Raw genomic sequence first — 16,925 nt, forward strand, 5'->3', positions numbered from 1 at the left:
TTTACTATTTTTTATGACGTTTCTCTTTCTCTTAACCAACCTCACGCCCCCCCGCCCCTCCATGTATATTTCATCAGAGTGTTTATGGATTAACCATATAACAATGATTAAAAAGAGAGTTATATCACTCTACTTGTACCACACCTAAACTGGGCTTGGTTCACAAAAAAATAAAAACTACATTTATATGTACGTATGTACACACTCGTCCATATTATATATTACAACTTTTTTATCAAAATATGATTTATTTTCTATGATTATTTTTTGTTGTTGAGTCTATTATTTGAAACAGTTATTTTGGAAGAGTAATTCCTTGTTTACGTTGGTTCCAATTTTTTAATCGTACATGTTAGTGATGCTCTTAGATCAACTGAGTGTTTGTGGTGTTGTATTGACATTTCCTATTTCATTAATTTTAGGTATATCAAATTATTTATGGATGCAAATTACTTTTGCCTTAGTTTGGAAGTACATTTCGTCTTGTATATTTCCTCCCTCCTTTTTTATTAATTGACATGGGTACCATGTTGACTTTCAGTTTCCTCCTTTTCCACTGATAATCTTGAAGGCTTTATCTTCACATAAAAACATATTAATATTTAAATGATTCAACTATACCGAACCTAAATAAAGAACTCTTACAAATCACCATATAATATCACCCTATCCAATTACAGATATGTTAAAGTCGTTCCCAGAACTTTTTTCATGTTTGGTTTTAGGTTATTTTTTCTTGATACATTTTGGGTAATGTTTTGATGAAGAAAAGGGTCTCTGACGATGAACCAATGTGTAATTGTTTTTAGATCCAGGTTCATAGTTTGGGAAATCAATTTATGGGTTCATTTTTTTATTGTCACACTATGAACCAATTTTTTCTCATTCTGGAAATTTGCAGTGTACACTTATAAATAGAATCGTAAATTCTAAGCATTTACTTAGCTAGCAAGCTTTTTTTTTGTACTTTGCAATCTGAAAAGGGTTTTCTTATTTTTTAAATCTGATATATAATTTTCTAATTATTGAGAAGAGAACATCTAAGTATAAAGTACCCGTGTTTATGAAAGTAATCAGTAAGTTGAGGCCGTTTAGGGAGTTTTAGTCTTTGCTTGACTTAGAGTAAAATAGAATAGTACCTGTCTATGTTCTTGTATATTTCCTGTTTACCTTTTATACATTGCCATAGATACCATGTTGACTTTCAGTTTTCCTTTTTTCTACTATTAATGTTAAATGTTTTCAACTTCACAAAAAAAACACATTAATATTTAAATGATCGTACTATACTGAATCTAGGTAAAGAACCGAAAAAATTTGTTAAAAAAATGTAATGGTTTAAGACGAGTTGGATGTCTAAACAAAATCACAAGGGTAGCATATAATTGTAGTAAACATATAAGAAGTTGTAAGCTCTCTGCATTTTCCCTGTGAAAAAAACAAAAACAAAAAGGAAACCAAAAAGTGACACGTAAACCCTGAAGAAATTGAATAACATTTAGGAAAAAAACATCTAAGCTATCTTCAAGGATTGTAGAAGTAAAAACATCGACAAAAATTACTCTGTTGTAGATTTTTAATTATACTCCGAGTCCAATAAATACTTATTGCATTTATAACTTCTCAACGAGTCCACAGTAATACTCTACGTCTTTTATAAGCACATTCACTAACTATTACTATATACTTACAATTAGAGACCCTTTCTTCAAGAATGAAATATTAATGATATATTTTTGGGAAAATAAACAACACTGCTCAGGTTGCCAACTGCAAAAAATCTAACAACTTAGAAAATCCTTCAAATTTACGACTCTAAGTATACAAGAGTTCATACGGCTATACTCATTAATGACGCCTGGATCTTGTGATATTGATTTTCCCCTTTGATACATTTTGTAGTAACTATGAAAATTTATATTCATATTATATTATATACCTACATATATACGTTAAGGTAATTTAATTACTATTTAAGGTTGAAAAATAGAATAAAATAAACGAGTCCAAGATTTTTTTTACATTTTGCATGTAGATGTACATAGTACAAAAATTAACTTAATGCTATTTGTACGAAGGCTTCTTGAGAATAGATATATAAAAGGTATAATTTTCGAAGAATTTTTTGCTGAAACTACATTCTGAGGGTTTTTTATTACTATTAAGTTTATTCTATAAAGTTTTTTCTTCTTGCAATTTCTGTATAAATGGTTTCTGTATGGTGATTATAATTTATAAGTACATTTTTATCATGATATTATATTAACAGTCAATATCTATTCAAGATATATATCGTATATGGGTTATTCCACGATAAATTTTTGATGAGGAAGCAAATTTGACTTAAATTTGATATGTGGAATCGTTAATAGTGTTACTACTCAAAATGAAATATTGGATATCTTACTCAATACAATTCTGAATTCTGAGATCTTTAAGATATATAAATAAACATTTTCATGATATTTTTATTATCAGTGATGTATCGTAAATCGAAGGAATGATGGGAAAGAAACAAATGATTACATAATTAAAAAGCGATAAGTTAGCTTAACAAAACTTATCTTATTTAAATTGTCAAAAAAAAGTTAATTTCGACCGTAGTTTTTGACTGTCAATAGTTTGAAGTTAGTGGGGTTTTATATTTTTTTATTAAAAAAATGAAATGCAACAACTTTGCTCAATGAATAACGCGCTTAGGACAAATAATTACTTTGAACTCAACGTATCTATACTCAGTCGTTTCTATAGAAAAAAATACAATTTATATGAACTTCAAAGATAACTAACTCCTAGGTCAAATGTTGTAATTGTAATACTATAATGTTTAAAGTATACTTCATCATCGCAACTCCATCTGATCAATAAAAGGAACATTTAGAAAAATACCATTAAACTTTGAAACATTTAAGATAAAAAACTAAGTTTTACTTTCCTTTTCATCAGAAAACCAAAATTTAAGCGTAAAAAAAAATTGGTTAAATTTTTATTGGGTTTTCTATGATATATTATACATGCTAGGCTTTACTTTATTTTACGAGACATCGCCAATCAAACATTAATTAAAATGATTATTTCTTTACCTTTAAGACCTTAGAACATCAAATTGGATTTAATTAAAGGCTCAAAATTTAATTTCTGACCTCAATTATAACACATAGTAAATTTTAATGAAAGCTATTTCTTCGTGAATTTTTTTTAGCAATTATCCATATACTTACATCAATTAAGTTCTATAAATATATCGGTTGTGCTTTAAGTTTTTCAAACTTTATTAGACACTACGCCATCTTTGCCCCATACACTCTACTAAGGAAACCCAAAATTCTAATAATTGTATATGTTTACTAAATAAACATCACATATGGATTGGTTTTTTTTGCAGAATCCAGTAAGTTCAAAAAAACATTTTGAAAAACCATTGGCAACCCCTGGGTTGTTCGATTAATTTGATACTTTCTCAATAATTTGTAAATAATTAATCGGAATTAGGCCAAATATCCAATGATTACCGATTTTACTTTTCATAAAACGTAATATCAAATAATTCATTTTATTAAAACAAAATCAATATTTAAAAAAATAAAAAGACAACATGAAAATTATTTTAATTACCCAACATTTTTCAAAACTCATTTTTAACGAATTTCATTGGTTCTGATGATAAACGTCATTCAAAACATATTATATGACTGTCAACGTTATAAAGTTTCATTATTTTTTATGATATTTGAATCATTTATTGACCTTGGACTAAATTTTTTTAAATCAGACATGAACTAAATAGTCAATATTAGAATAATATGCACTACAAGTAGTCGCTTGGTTAAAAAGAGTCAAATAAACAGTGGTCCATCCTACGAATTTGATTTTAAAGGCAACAAACTCAGAAAATATAGCACATAAAGAGGGAAAAAGACAAAGTTACAAAAATGAAATTTATTTAATAAAAGAAACAAGTGCTAAATTTATTTAGTATCAAAAGTAAAAGCAATCAAAAATTGGTTACAAAAAAAAAAATCAGATCAATTTTATATTATTGAAAGTTTTGTATTTTGGCAATATTGACACATGCCTTTTTCTTACTTTGAAAGTTTATCCAGGCCACCTGAATAAATCTAAATGTTATATTTTTCAAAAACAGAAAAACATTAATAAATGATATTTCAAAATCTTGACAAATGAAGAGAATATTACATATTGTTTCAATATGGTCATTACAGCCATACTCAAACTTTTCTTGGACTATTATAACGGGATTTTAAGAGTTAATGTTCTTCAAAAATATTAGTAAGTCAGTTATTTTGTCCACAATAAATTCATCTCGGTACAGACATTATATTTGAATAAACAACGAAGCAACATTTTAGATATTTAATCCATTCTTATACGAATTCAAATTCAAAGACTAATTAATATGTTCTTTCTCTTTCTTAGAATTCAATTAATATTAACTTTATCTACTGTTAATTATTTAAAATTGCACAAAATTTATTCCTTTTCTTAAAATGATTTTCTTATGATACATTCAACTCGTGGTTTTAGTAAAATAATAGTCAGGAAATACAAATGTCAATAATAATCCACAATTTGATTTAATAGAAAAAGGGAGAATTTCACTTTTTCTCCCTACGTAATATGTAGTGCAGTGGATTGATCCATAAGACTGTCGATCCTTAAACATTTTATTGGGGGAACTGAATGAAAAAGAAGAAATTAAGTTGAGTGACATCTTAAAAGGCCAATCTTTATCAGTTTTATGAGTATGTACAACGCAACTTGTCTTCACTGAGACTGAACTGGACGGTACTGCAGCCTTCAGTCAAAAATAAGGATCGATACAAGACTACTCGTATTTATCATTACATTGTTAGTAACATTTTTACAAGTTTAACAAATACATTCGAAGGGTTGTGAAAACAAGGCAAAGTAGGTCCAGATATTTTCTTGTGAATGATAAATATATAACAAAGGATTTCTTCATTTCCTTCCAATCAAAATTTAGTATAAAGTTTTAATTTTGTCATATGTGATTACACGAAATTGCATTCGCCAAAAACAATTGTTCTTTTTTTAAGGACGGTAATAAGACCTTAAAGTCGAAAAAAAACAATTGTTTGGAAATTTCAATTGACAAAAGCACATTTTTCTTTTTTTTTCTTTTGTTTGACTAAATAAAGACGAGACGAAATGTAAAAGAAAAAAATGTGACCAAACAAGATTAATTAAACAATGGCAAAAATATAATTTTATTCTATGACCTTTTAATAAAAGTGAAGTATACATGTATCTTCAAAATTGTCATGTTTTTGGATGGCAGTACCTTATTTTACAAGAAGACAAAGGAAATGGGATCTTGTCGATCTTAGCTTAGAGTGACCATATTTTGATTTACCAAAAAGAGAACACAGCAAAAGGGGGTAAAGATGAATAAACTTTGATTTTCGATTTATTTTAATAAAATATTTAGAATCTTGATAAAATTTGACATTTAACGGATTCATAAAAGAGTCCCTGGGCATTTGTCATAGAGTGTCACAGAAGAGAAACCCAGTAAAAGAGGATTTTTACTTAACCTAGATTATATTCATCATAAATATGGGAAATAGGATATTATTGCCATTTGAGGCCGTTGCATTCCGTACCATGATAAAAGTTGGGTTTTAGGGTGCGTTTATATTACTTATTGAATGGAGGAAGAAATTGGATCCTTTTAACTAATCATCGATAATGCCTAAGAATTGATCAAAAGGAAAAAAAATTAACGAGACAGTAAATTATATATTATTGACTACCCTGTACCTACATAAGTAGAAAAATGTTCGATTTAATAAACATATTTTTTCCCAGAGGGAACCACCTGCGCACACCGTATTCAGTTACCATAATTTTTATAAAAATACTAATGACTCAAAGTCATTTTTATAATTGACAAATCAATAATTTAAAAATAACAATTAATAAAAATATATATATCTATATTTGTAAATATTTAAATCAATTACAAACCATCTATCTGTCATTTTTCTTTACCAGGAAAATAGTAAACTTACGTGGCATGCACTTTTCCTATTTATGTACATAAATCTGCATTAAACGAAAGAAATATTAATAAGCTTTAAACTTAATTATGTATGTCGTCTATCATTAAAAAAATCCAAGTTAGATGAAAAGTAGTTCCACCTTTAAAAAACTATTAAATCAATAAAACAATCTAATTTAATCCTAATCAGTCTTTCTTCTATAATTAGTCATAATCAATTAGTTTTTGGTATTCCTTTATTATTTTCCCGACTAGCATGCGTAACTTGATTCCAAACAAATATAAAGCATTTTTGATACATACATCAAAGCCAAAATCTTAGCTTACCTCACAAGACAGATTTTTAATAGTAAGAAACAAGCAATAAAAGAAAGGTAATCTAAGTATGATTTTTATAAGTAAATAACAATGATGAAAATAAATAACAGAAATAAGGATAGAAATAACCAAAAAACAATAAAAATTAAAATTTTGTTATGAGCAAAAGAGTCTTTTTTTCAACTCAAGAACTAGTCCATCACTCTGATTTATAATTTCGTAAAAAGAAAGAATTAGCTTTTCTTATTAATTGGCATCTGATGTATACCATAAACTATATGGGGCACTTGCAACATTTTTAGTTTTTGGATGAATTATCATAAGTTGGTTATACTCAGACCAGCCCAAAATTTAACAATATTTTTTTTGAATCTATCAGTAGAAAGTGTTTTTTTTTATTTTTTTTTTCAAAATTGCATGTAAATATGGCCCTTTGAAAAATGCAATTTCCCTTGTAGTCCGAGAGGTTGGAACAGTGAATTGAGTTTTATTTAGAAATAATGAACAGTTGACTTAACAATATTTTTTTAGAATACATAACTAGTTTTTTCAATGTTGAACATGTTGAATTTGATGAAATAAATATTTTTTGCATTCATACTTTAATGTGTTATATATGTATTGTGTGCCAGAATGAGATGATTTCAGCTCTAGATCTCAATTTGTCAAAAGTGATGGTCTATTATGCGCTTTTGACCTTTTGTAAGACTTTGAAATTGAATTTTTATATATAGGAAGCATCTTTATTTAACCTAGATCATGACAGGTCAGAATGAGCTCTATACCTATAAATGTTCGAAAGTTATGGTCCATTATTTATTTTTACGTTTTGTGCTACCTTGACCTACTAAAATTTAAGTGCATTTTACTCTGACAATATATATATAATCTTTGTACTAATTAATATCAAAATTGATATGTAAATTTTGACGTCATCCTTGTGCCCAACAAACAGACAAACAAACAGAGGCAAAAAGGTTGCTTTTTTCACAATAACCTATATTGAATTATACTAACAAGATGTTACGAGACGTTGCTCAGGCCAAAGAGGGAGTGAGGAATTATAATGACAATGCTCGAAAAAAATTTAAAAAAGAAAAAAATTATTTACAAAATAATTATAGGTATATACAAATAATTAATATATGAATATTTTGTTGTTGTCGAGAAAGATCCTGATAACTATTTCTACTATGGTAATAACGTGGAGTGGGAAATTGACTTTACTTTTAATAAATATACTAGGCACACTATAACAATCCGGTTAAGTAGGTAATGCACAAAGTTTCATCATAGCAAACCCCCAAATACTCTTATAACCTTGTTTTGTTACCTTAGTAGTAGTTTTATGATTTAAAAATATATATTCTGTGTTATAAACTTCAAATAACATAGCAACATATATCCATAAAAAAATATAGATGGAAAGTCCACTTTTTAATTTTATCCAAAAATTGTGAAGTCGAAATTCGCAAAACAAACCTACCAATATACTTTGTTCTTTTTTTTAATGTGAAAAAAAAAAGAAATTTCAATTTTTTACAATTTCTTTTTTTTAAATAATTTTTATTTGAATAAATTTAGAAGACTTAGTTATTTGTTTAGTTGTTTTAAGACGCCAGTCACTTTCTGCTTTATAACCTAACCCTATATCTAGTCTATTTGAGCTTTATTTTTTTTTACATGTTGTAGTGTAAGCTATTTTGATATTCAAGGCATGTTTCAACCATCCCTGGACTCCTCTACTATTAAATATTTATCTTTCTTGATAAAATTGTAGGTGGATAATTACCTTATAATGAATGGGTATGTCTCCAAAGACAGACATTCCCTATAGTCAGAGACATAAATAATCAAATTAAGGAATTACATTATGATATATACGTAAATATAAATATACTAGGTATTCAAAATAATATTAACAATTAACGAATAAGATCTTTGGTGAGGGAACACAAAAATAGTCTGAAACATTATCAAAGTTAGGAGAAATATGTTTATATGATAAATTAGAAGTAATACTTGGAGTTATTAGGCGTCGATGAACATATACATTTTGGTTTAATAATATAGAATATAACACCCAACAAAATTGTTGGTATTACCCTCCGTTTTTCATGAGCACAATTAGCTACTCAATTAATATATCTCCTTGAGAATTAAAAAATAAATGGAGCAGATTGAGAAAAGTAATTTAGTATGATTGGATGTGCCAGCGAGTTCTTAACCTCGTTCCTAAACTTCCTCTAAGATCACGTTCATTTTTAAAATTTTGATAAAAAGTACTTCCCTTTATTTCTTTTTTATATGAGTTGAACTAAACGTCGCGTCTGTGAGATAAAATTAAATATAAAACAATCTCCCTGAATATGATACATGCTTTTTTTTTATACTGTAATGATATACGAATCACTATACATAGTGTACACGGTGTCGTCTTGTTATTTATTACTTGTTTACTCGTTAGATGGGTCTTAAGTTGAATCAATTTTAGTTTTGCAATACTTTTTCATTACACATAGCAGGATTTTATTTTTTTACAAAAGAACAAATGTTTCACTCAATTCAGTCAAATTGTTTCTACTCATTCAACCCTAAAATTGCACCTCATTGTCACTTAATGAAATACCCTAATTTCCAAAAGGGAACATTTTTTTGTAATGAAGGAATCAAAAATACCCAAGAATACAACTTTGTTTTGTTGATAAAGATAATTATAACACAATATTTTATAGACATATTTCGGTATAATACAGGGTATGTATTCAAGATTTTTGTATAAGTTAAAATACCAAAGACAATTGGGTATATTTTAAAACATTCTTTTGATTAATATAAACTAATTTAATCTCGATTTGGGCCCTTTCAAATGCGATTGATCTAATTGAAATTGTTTAATGATGACGTTGCATTTTTGCTACTTTAATTGTAATTTGTGGTGCCACCAAAAGATTTACTTGTTTATAGAAATGGACGTTAACTCATCAAAGAATACCAGTGTCATCCTACCAGAAATAATCCTAGAGGTGAAGATCTTATAAGAAATTGATTTAGACATGGCGATGTTTTTTTGACACGGGAAGTGTTTGTTGATAAATATCAACAATAATTCGCCAGAGAATTAAAATATAATCCTGAGTCAATTTTGATAAAATGTATTATAGATTACTTTTGTGTTGAAAGGGTACATCTATCAATATTAAATTTGAGGCCTTTCAACACAAAAGCAAGGAAGAAGTACATTTTTCAATATAGAGAGTGAATTCGATTTGTATTATTCAACAAATTAAAGTCACTTTCCTTCCAAAAATTATTCTTGTTAACCCTTTGACTGCGCCGAAAATTGCAATTTAAGTAGCCAATATTGATCTTAACAATAAAATAATTTTGACAAACTTTATTGAAAAATCATATTGCGGTCAATATAAATATCTTAAACCAAACAAAGATTTTAAGCTGTAGCTAAAATTAGCGGTGCTTTAAACATCCCAATAACTTGACTACAATGCCAATTAATAACAAAAATATTTAAATCTTTATAAATATTGTGCTGTATATAGTAAATTTGGATTTGTTCCTTTCTGATTTTTATTTAAATTTTTATAATGATGGCGTAGCACATTTTTAAATTATATATTCAATATATCTTTGATGAAAATTTGTTAATTATGTTGAGTCAATGAAACACACGTGGAAGTTGACTACAACACTTTAAAAAAAAAATCTCTCACAAGAATAAGAAAAGAAGCAAAAACTTGCTCCGACTCAAAATGGAAATGAAAATCACATAAGATGCCTTTAGGTTATAATATAGGAAAGATATAGAAAGAGGGTTTATGGTCAGTTCATAGATACAAATATACTTGTATATCTATATATTTATTGATGTAAACGGGTTTCAAAGGAAATGGTTTTGAATGGAAAATATTATTAAATGTTTTGCACACTGATTATGAACACCTGTCTATGGTTATGTAAACCTAAAATAACGGGATTTTTCGTGTATTTTTTTCTGAAAAAAAGTGTTAAGAAATTTTGGGAATCTCTCATGTACAAATAAATCAGAGAACCATTTTAGCCACAAATTAGGATCGGGTTGAGCATGGATATGGGAAGGGGATGTCATTACTTTTTAATAAAAATTCTAAAATTTGACCATTTTTAGAACAAAAGTTAAGCTAAAATTAATTATGAATCACTTTAAAAACATAAATGTTACTTATGGAAAAGATTTTTTGAAAAAAAGGAACAAATTCTAATTTTTAATTTAAAAAATGAGCAAAATTAAAAAAAAAAATCTATTTTAATTATAATCCAGCATTTTTTTTTTTAAATCCGCCTCAATCTTTTTTATAATATTCAAGTTTTAAAGAATGAAAAAAAAGGATCCCAAACAATTATCATTGTCCTAGACTCTGGTTACGATAAAAACTGACCTTGCTACGAAAATACTTATGTACTAAAACTGGTCCACTTATAACTTCATACCATTATGCCTTGGATTACAAAAAGTGTTGACTGGGTTCCATTAAACAAGGAGTCATGTGTAAATGTTATGACGGCATCCTATAATACAAATTTGCCACCACCTTTACATTTTTTTTTCTTGTTTAGAATACAAAAAAAAATATTGTAGTTTATTGAAATGGTTTTTTTAATAAATCACTTTTCTTTCAAAATATTAAGACCATGTTCACACGACAATATTTTTCTTTTAATGATATTCAAAAAGTTTTGTGTCCACATCAATCGTCCAATATAGCCCTAAACATCTTCAATATCTTCATTTAAATACATCTATAATCGAAAAAAAGACGCTTTAATGTTTTGTAAATTTGAGTATTGATTGGATATTTATCCTTTGACGAATTATCGTCAATTTCTATCAACAAATTATTCATATTAACCTGTTGGATTTACTGCAAATTGAACTACTAAAGTAGCAAAAATTGATTGGCATAATGAAATAATGATAAATTGACTGATTTATTTGAAAAGGCCATATCTGGGTCAAATTAAGTTATTTAAGGCAAACAAAGCTTCTACGCTAACCAAGTTATTATGTATCCTAACTCATTCCACAAGTTTGAATACAAGGTCTATAATTGACTCAAAGAGGTCTATGAATTATTGGCAGATACATACATAGTACTGTAAATTGAGGCTAACCACAATTAGGTTATTCTAATTGTAATTTTACTAACCCTTGCTAATGCAAGGTCCATTATTAACATTTTTATTATACTCCACCTCATAGGCATAGTTATGGATATAAAGTAGTAACAGAAAAAGCATGCATATTAATTCCGCGTACTTATGTACGAAGGTAAGGTGAAAAGTTATCTCCCTCAAATGAAATGTTATCACTTGTATTTCAAAAGTAATTTTATTTTTCTGCAACACCCCCCTGAATACATCAGTATTCCTTCCCAGAATTGAGAGTCTGAAAGGATGCAAAAAGATTCACCTACAGCCTACTTAACTTTTTAAAAAACAAATTTCTTTAGGTTTGTGAAACAGATGAAAATCTGAGAGTGTCAAATCAGCAGAATAAAGGGGATAGATGGCCAACTCATAGCCTTAATTTTGCAGTTTTTTTCTATTGCCAACGCACACTTGTGTGCTGGGAAGTTGTTCTGCTGACCCATTACTTTTTTTCTTTTTTAAGATAGTCATCTGTTCGCAAATTTTGGCGTCCAGCTGGCCAAGAAGATTGGAGTAATATTCGCCTATAGTTGTTCTGCCTTTTTCAAGAAATTTCTTGGCGTTGTTGGAGTTTTTGGCCGTCCTTCACGTGGGTCTTCTTTGAGGGGTGTACAACTACGTTTAAATTCAGCTGCCAACTGTTAACAGTTGCTATAAAAGGAGCAGAGAACCCAGAAACTTTTGTCAAGGTCGAATGATTTTCCTTAGGAGCTAATCCATCCAAAACGAAAAAATAATTTCCGTATGATATCTAATTTATCCATTTTTACGAAAATAAAGATAATTTTTTATTGAAACAGTTCGTGTAAACAAATTAGTTGAGCAAACTCGTTATACAAAGTATTAGTATTAGTTTTTGCATAGTTTTTGTCAATTGTAGTAAAATCTCTTTGTCAGGGGAATAACTTTTTACCTTACTTTTGTACACCTTGAATCTTGATAGGAACATTATTAATACTCTAAAAAACAAAGAAACTTGTTTAACTGTGTTTATATTTATTATTTCTCCAATGTATCTCACGTAAAAAAAATTAACTAAGATTTGCTCTTTTTCTTGATTTTTTTCAAGATTGTTTTTATATTGACACACCATATATTGACAATGACTTATTTCCAATAGTATCAAGCCTTTATTTAATTTGCTTATCATTCAAAGGGGTATATTGTGTATTTTGTATTTATATCACCAATATATGGGTATTAGACTGTACCGAAATGAAAAAAAGTTTGGAATTTGGTATTGCCTGATATTTTTTATGTTGCATTTTCCCATTTATACAAGAAAATAACCATCAAACGTCCGAAAAAATGGTCCTTTATGGACGTGTTTTGATTTGAAAATCTGTATAATGTCGAAAAAAAGGAAATTTTGATGTTTTTTCTTTAAATTTATCAATTTGAATCAAGTTATTGGATTTTTATTTTATTAAGTTTTATAGATAAAACATATATTTTTTAACAGTAACTTCACAACTTTTCTTTGACTTGCCTCATTATAATAGTATTTTAGTTCCAAACATACTGTCATTTGATACCAAATGTCAAATATATTTATCAAATATACTTACAATCTTCATTTATCCCAATTAAAACACCCTATTGTACCAATTGATAATTTTTAATTTTAATAAAAATACGACCTTTAATGATCTACATATTTAATTATTGATGTCTGTCTTTCAATCACTATTATTGATTGTTTATTAACATAAATAATAACTTTTCAATGATATTGCAATCGACTTTAAAACCTTTGGACTGAGACAAAGAAAAACAAGGAACATTTCAGTTTGTAGAAGAATTGGAACATGACGTTTCAAAAGTGTTACACATCTGCTATTGTTAAATACCTTGGCCCTTCTTCTAAATTACCAAAATCAGATTTGCCAACTCCTCGGGACATACGTATAGGAATACAAAATACTTTGCAAAATCGAATTAAACTTCCTACCTTAGCTCAACAAGTCATTAGATATGACATTTCTGTACGAGCTACCGTTGCCATTGCTACAAATGTTAAAGTTGATTACAAAGTTATAACACCAGACCAAAAAAATTAAAGTAATATCAAAAGGTAAAATTTCAAAATATATTGAAGAAAATCAGGAGCTAAAATTAAATTTAAATAAGCCAATTGAGTGCATTTTTTTTATAGCCGATTAGATATAACGAATGTCATTATATCTGATAATAATGGCAAAATATATCCCTAGAAAAAACAGTATGTAACTTTAACATCGGAACCAGGAGGTTCCTATATTGGTCATCTTGCTCCCAAAGGAAAATATGCCAAGCCAATGGCTAGGTCATTTTTATCTGAACATATAATTGATAAAACATTACGTTATATTAGAGGAGGCTCGGTTGTTGTAAACATAGGGGCTCCTGGTGGTATTATGCAATTTATAGAGAAACTTTTGAGCCATAGATTTGTTCGAATAATGTGTGAATCATACCAATGAATTACCACTATGTCACATAATAACTGTGCTCGGTGGTTCCAAAAATGGAGCTAACTCGTTTTCGGGTACGCTCTATTATATTAATAATATATAATAATTTTATTGATTATAAATAGGAAAACTTGGGAAAATGATTTCATTTTTCATTCGAGTTCATTGTGAATGTTTACTGTCATGTGTAGTTTGAAGTTAAAGTAGATTCCAATATTTTAAAAGGTGGATCACTTACATTGCATCAAATACAATTAATTCAGAACATGAAAAAAAAGATGCACTTTCAACAAAAGTAAAAAGTATCCCCATGAAATTTGTGGAGAAAAGTGCGTGGCATGCTCATTCTGAGCATGTTATAGTATCTTTATTATCAAGCTGTAAGCAAGAAGATAGAAAATTTTGAATATTAAAAATAAGAGATGGAAGTGATTTGAGAGATATCAGTGTACGCTCATACTGTTCCCCTAAACTCAATTGGGATGCTACGTCAATTATTAATATCCAGGATTGGAACAATGACAATGAACATTTCATCACGGCAGTCATTCCTCAAACTCAACTATTTAGTTTTGTCACTTCACCACTTCGTCTTCGTAAATAAAATGCCACACACAAAGTTGTGAACGTGCACTAAAAGAAGTAACTAACGCTTCAGTTCAAGTTTATGGACAAAAGAGATATATAAGAGCAAAATTAAAATCGCATTTGATTTTCTCAATTAACAAAACAAAAAATCAATTAGAAGCTATAATTCATTCATAGTGAATAATGAAAAATATGCAACTTGTAGAATATGAAAATATAGATATACTTAAATAAAACAAATCAACTCTAGAAATTAAGGGATGATAATTAAAATGTCATATTTGTAAGAGTTTAATAGACAGTTTTCTTAGTTCAAAATTATAAATTGGTAGAATAGATAGGTTGTTTTATTTGGCATAAAGCAAGACTGAATGTATATTCGACACTTGGTATCAAAAAACGAGATTTGAGTTGTAAAAGTGAAGTAAAACATCAAAATAAATGCACAGATTTTCATTTCAAAACGCATCCATGAAGGACCATTTTTTTTTTTTGGATGTTTGATGGTTATTTTCTTGTTTAGAGGGAAAAATGCAAAATGCAAAATAGATGGCGATACTAAATTCCCAACTTTTGTCATTACGGTACGCCCTAATGTACATGCTTTGTCATTGATTGCACATGATTGAGTAATGCGACAAAGGTCAACTATGACCTTTATCACCTAGGATTTTTCCAATTATCTAATACTTTGATTTAGCAAACATTATATAAAAATAACGCTGATACAGATACTTTATTTACATAAGAAATAGTGATGAAATTACCGAAAGGGTGGAGTAGAAGTGAAATTGTATATGGTACATAAATAAAGATCTCAGTATGAATAACATCTGTTACAAAACCAACCAAAAATAATAATAATTGCGAAATGGTATAGAGAGTAATTTGATACTAACAATCAGGTATATAGCAACTTATGTATATTTTGAAGGAGTCGCGTTTTCCATTGTATAGTGGTGACAACAAGTGAGGCTCACTTGTGGTACATAATTTGTTATTTGTTTTGGTTGAATTGGGGTTTAATTTGATTTTTTTAATCCACAAGATTTCGGTAGGGTTGGGTTTTGAGTTAAAAATGGAAAGGTAAGCAAGCCTTTGTATGACTCCAGTACGACAATTGATATTATTAGTAAAAAATGCATGCAAAAATATTATATTAAAAACCTGATAGATCTGGTAAATTTGGTGATGGAAGCTCTACAAAATTTTTTTCACAATCCATGACATAATCAATGGCTCCATTTCAATTGTGGTCATTTTTTATATTTATGGGATCTCAATGCCCAGTCACTTGAAAATTGAATATCCAGAGACTGGTTATGATAAGATGATGAAGCTATGCGACAGGTTTTTAGATACCCTTGTGCCTTTAGAGTCTTGGCAGAGTCGAATTTGAAACTCTCTTACTGGTATAGCAAATGGTAGCTAATTAACTGGACAATTTCGAATATACTTGATAAGTAAATATTTAAATTTTCGCGGTAAAAATTGTGACAAACTATTTAACATTGTCATTAATTGGTTGGCAATCGTAAGACTCTGCAAATGCTGAGAGAGTTTCTTCTTCTTAATTTAAAGGAATTATCGAATAAGTAGTCTCTGTCATTCTACTGTTTGGATTATTGAGAAGAAAATTTAATCTTCTAGAAAATACTAAAATTTTAAATTATCCTATTTTTGATTGTAAGGCTTATTTTGCGGAGAAACGGATAAAGTTGAAACATATCAAAGTGGATGAATAACGAGATATTTTTATTTCTAAAGCTGATTGATATACTATTTAGATTCCATATGATAAAATCTTAACTTGGAAATTTACAGAAGATCTGATTAAATTTTATGTTTCACTCTTAGCAGGATAATTTATGGTTTTTTATAAGATTATTCACAATTTTAAAAAGCTTAAAAAAATTAGATCAAGATGGTCTTTTGCTTCTTTTTTTCGTTTGTCAAGTTATTTTTCCTTAATGGTATTTTATTTTCATAAACTTGTTAGTTTTGATTTTTAGAAAAGTTATTTTAAAATAAAATATTTATTTATATCTGTAAGTTGCAACTTTTCTGCATAAATAAAAATTGGGGAAAAATTACTTAACTACGCATCATTTTAGATTTTCTGAATGAATAAAAACGATCAATGAAAAAAATAATTAAACGGTGTTCATTTAGTTTTCTGATTCCTTGGCCTTATTTTCTAGTTTTCAAAAGACATTTTTTATCTAAAAACCAAAGCAAACCTAATAATTACCACATTATCAAAAAAAAATTGAATTTAAATTGCTACAATAATACTACTCTTCTGATCGTTTAGATTC

Source organism: Lepeophtheirus salmonis, chromosome 6, assembly GCF_016086655.4.
Source record: "Lepeophtheirus salmonis chromosome 6, UVic_Lsal_1.4, whole genome shotgun sequence".
NCBI classification, from domain to species: domain Eukaryota; kingdom Metazoa; phylum Arthropoda; class Copepoda; order Siphonostomatoida; family Caligidae; genus Lepeophtheirus; species Lepeophtheirus salmonis.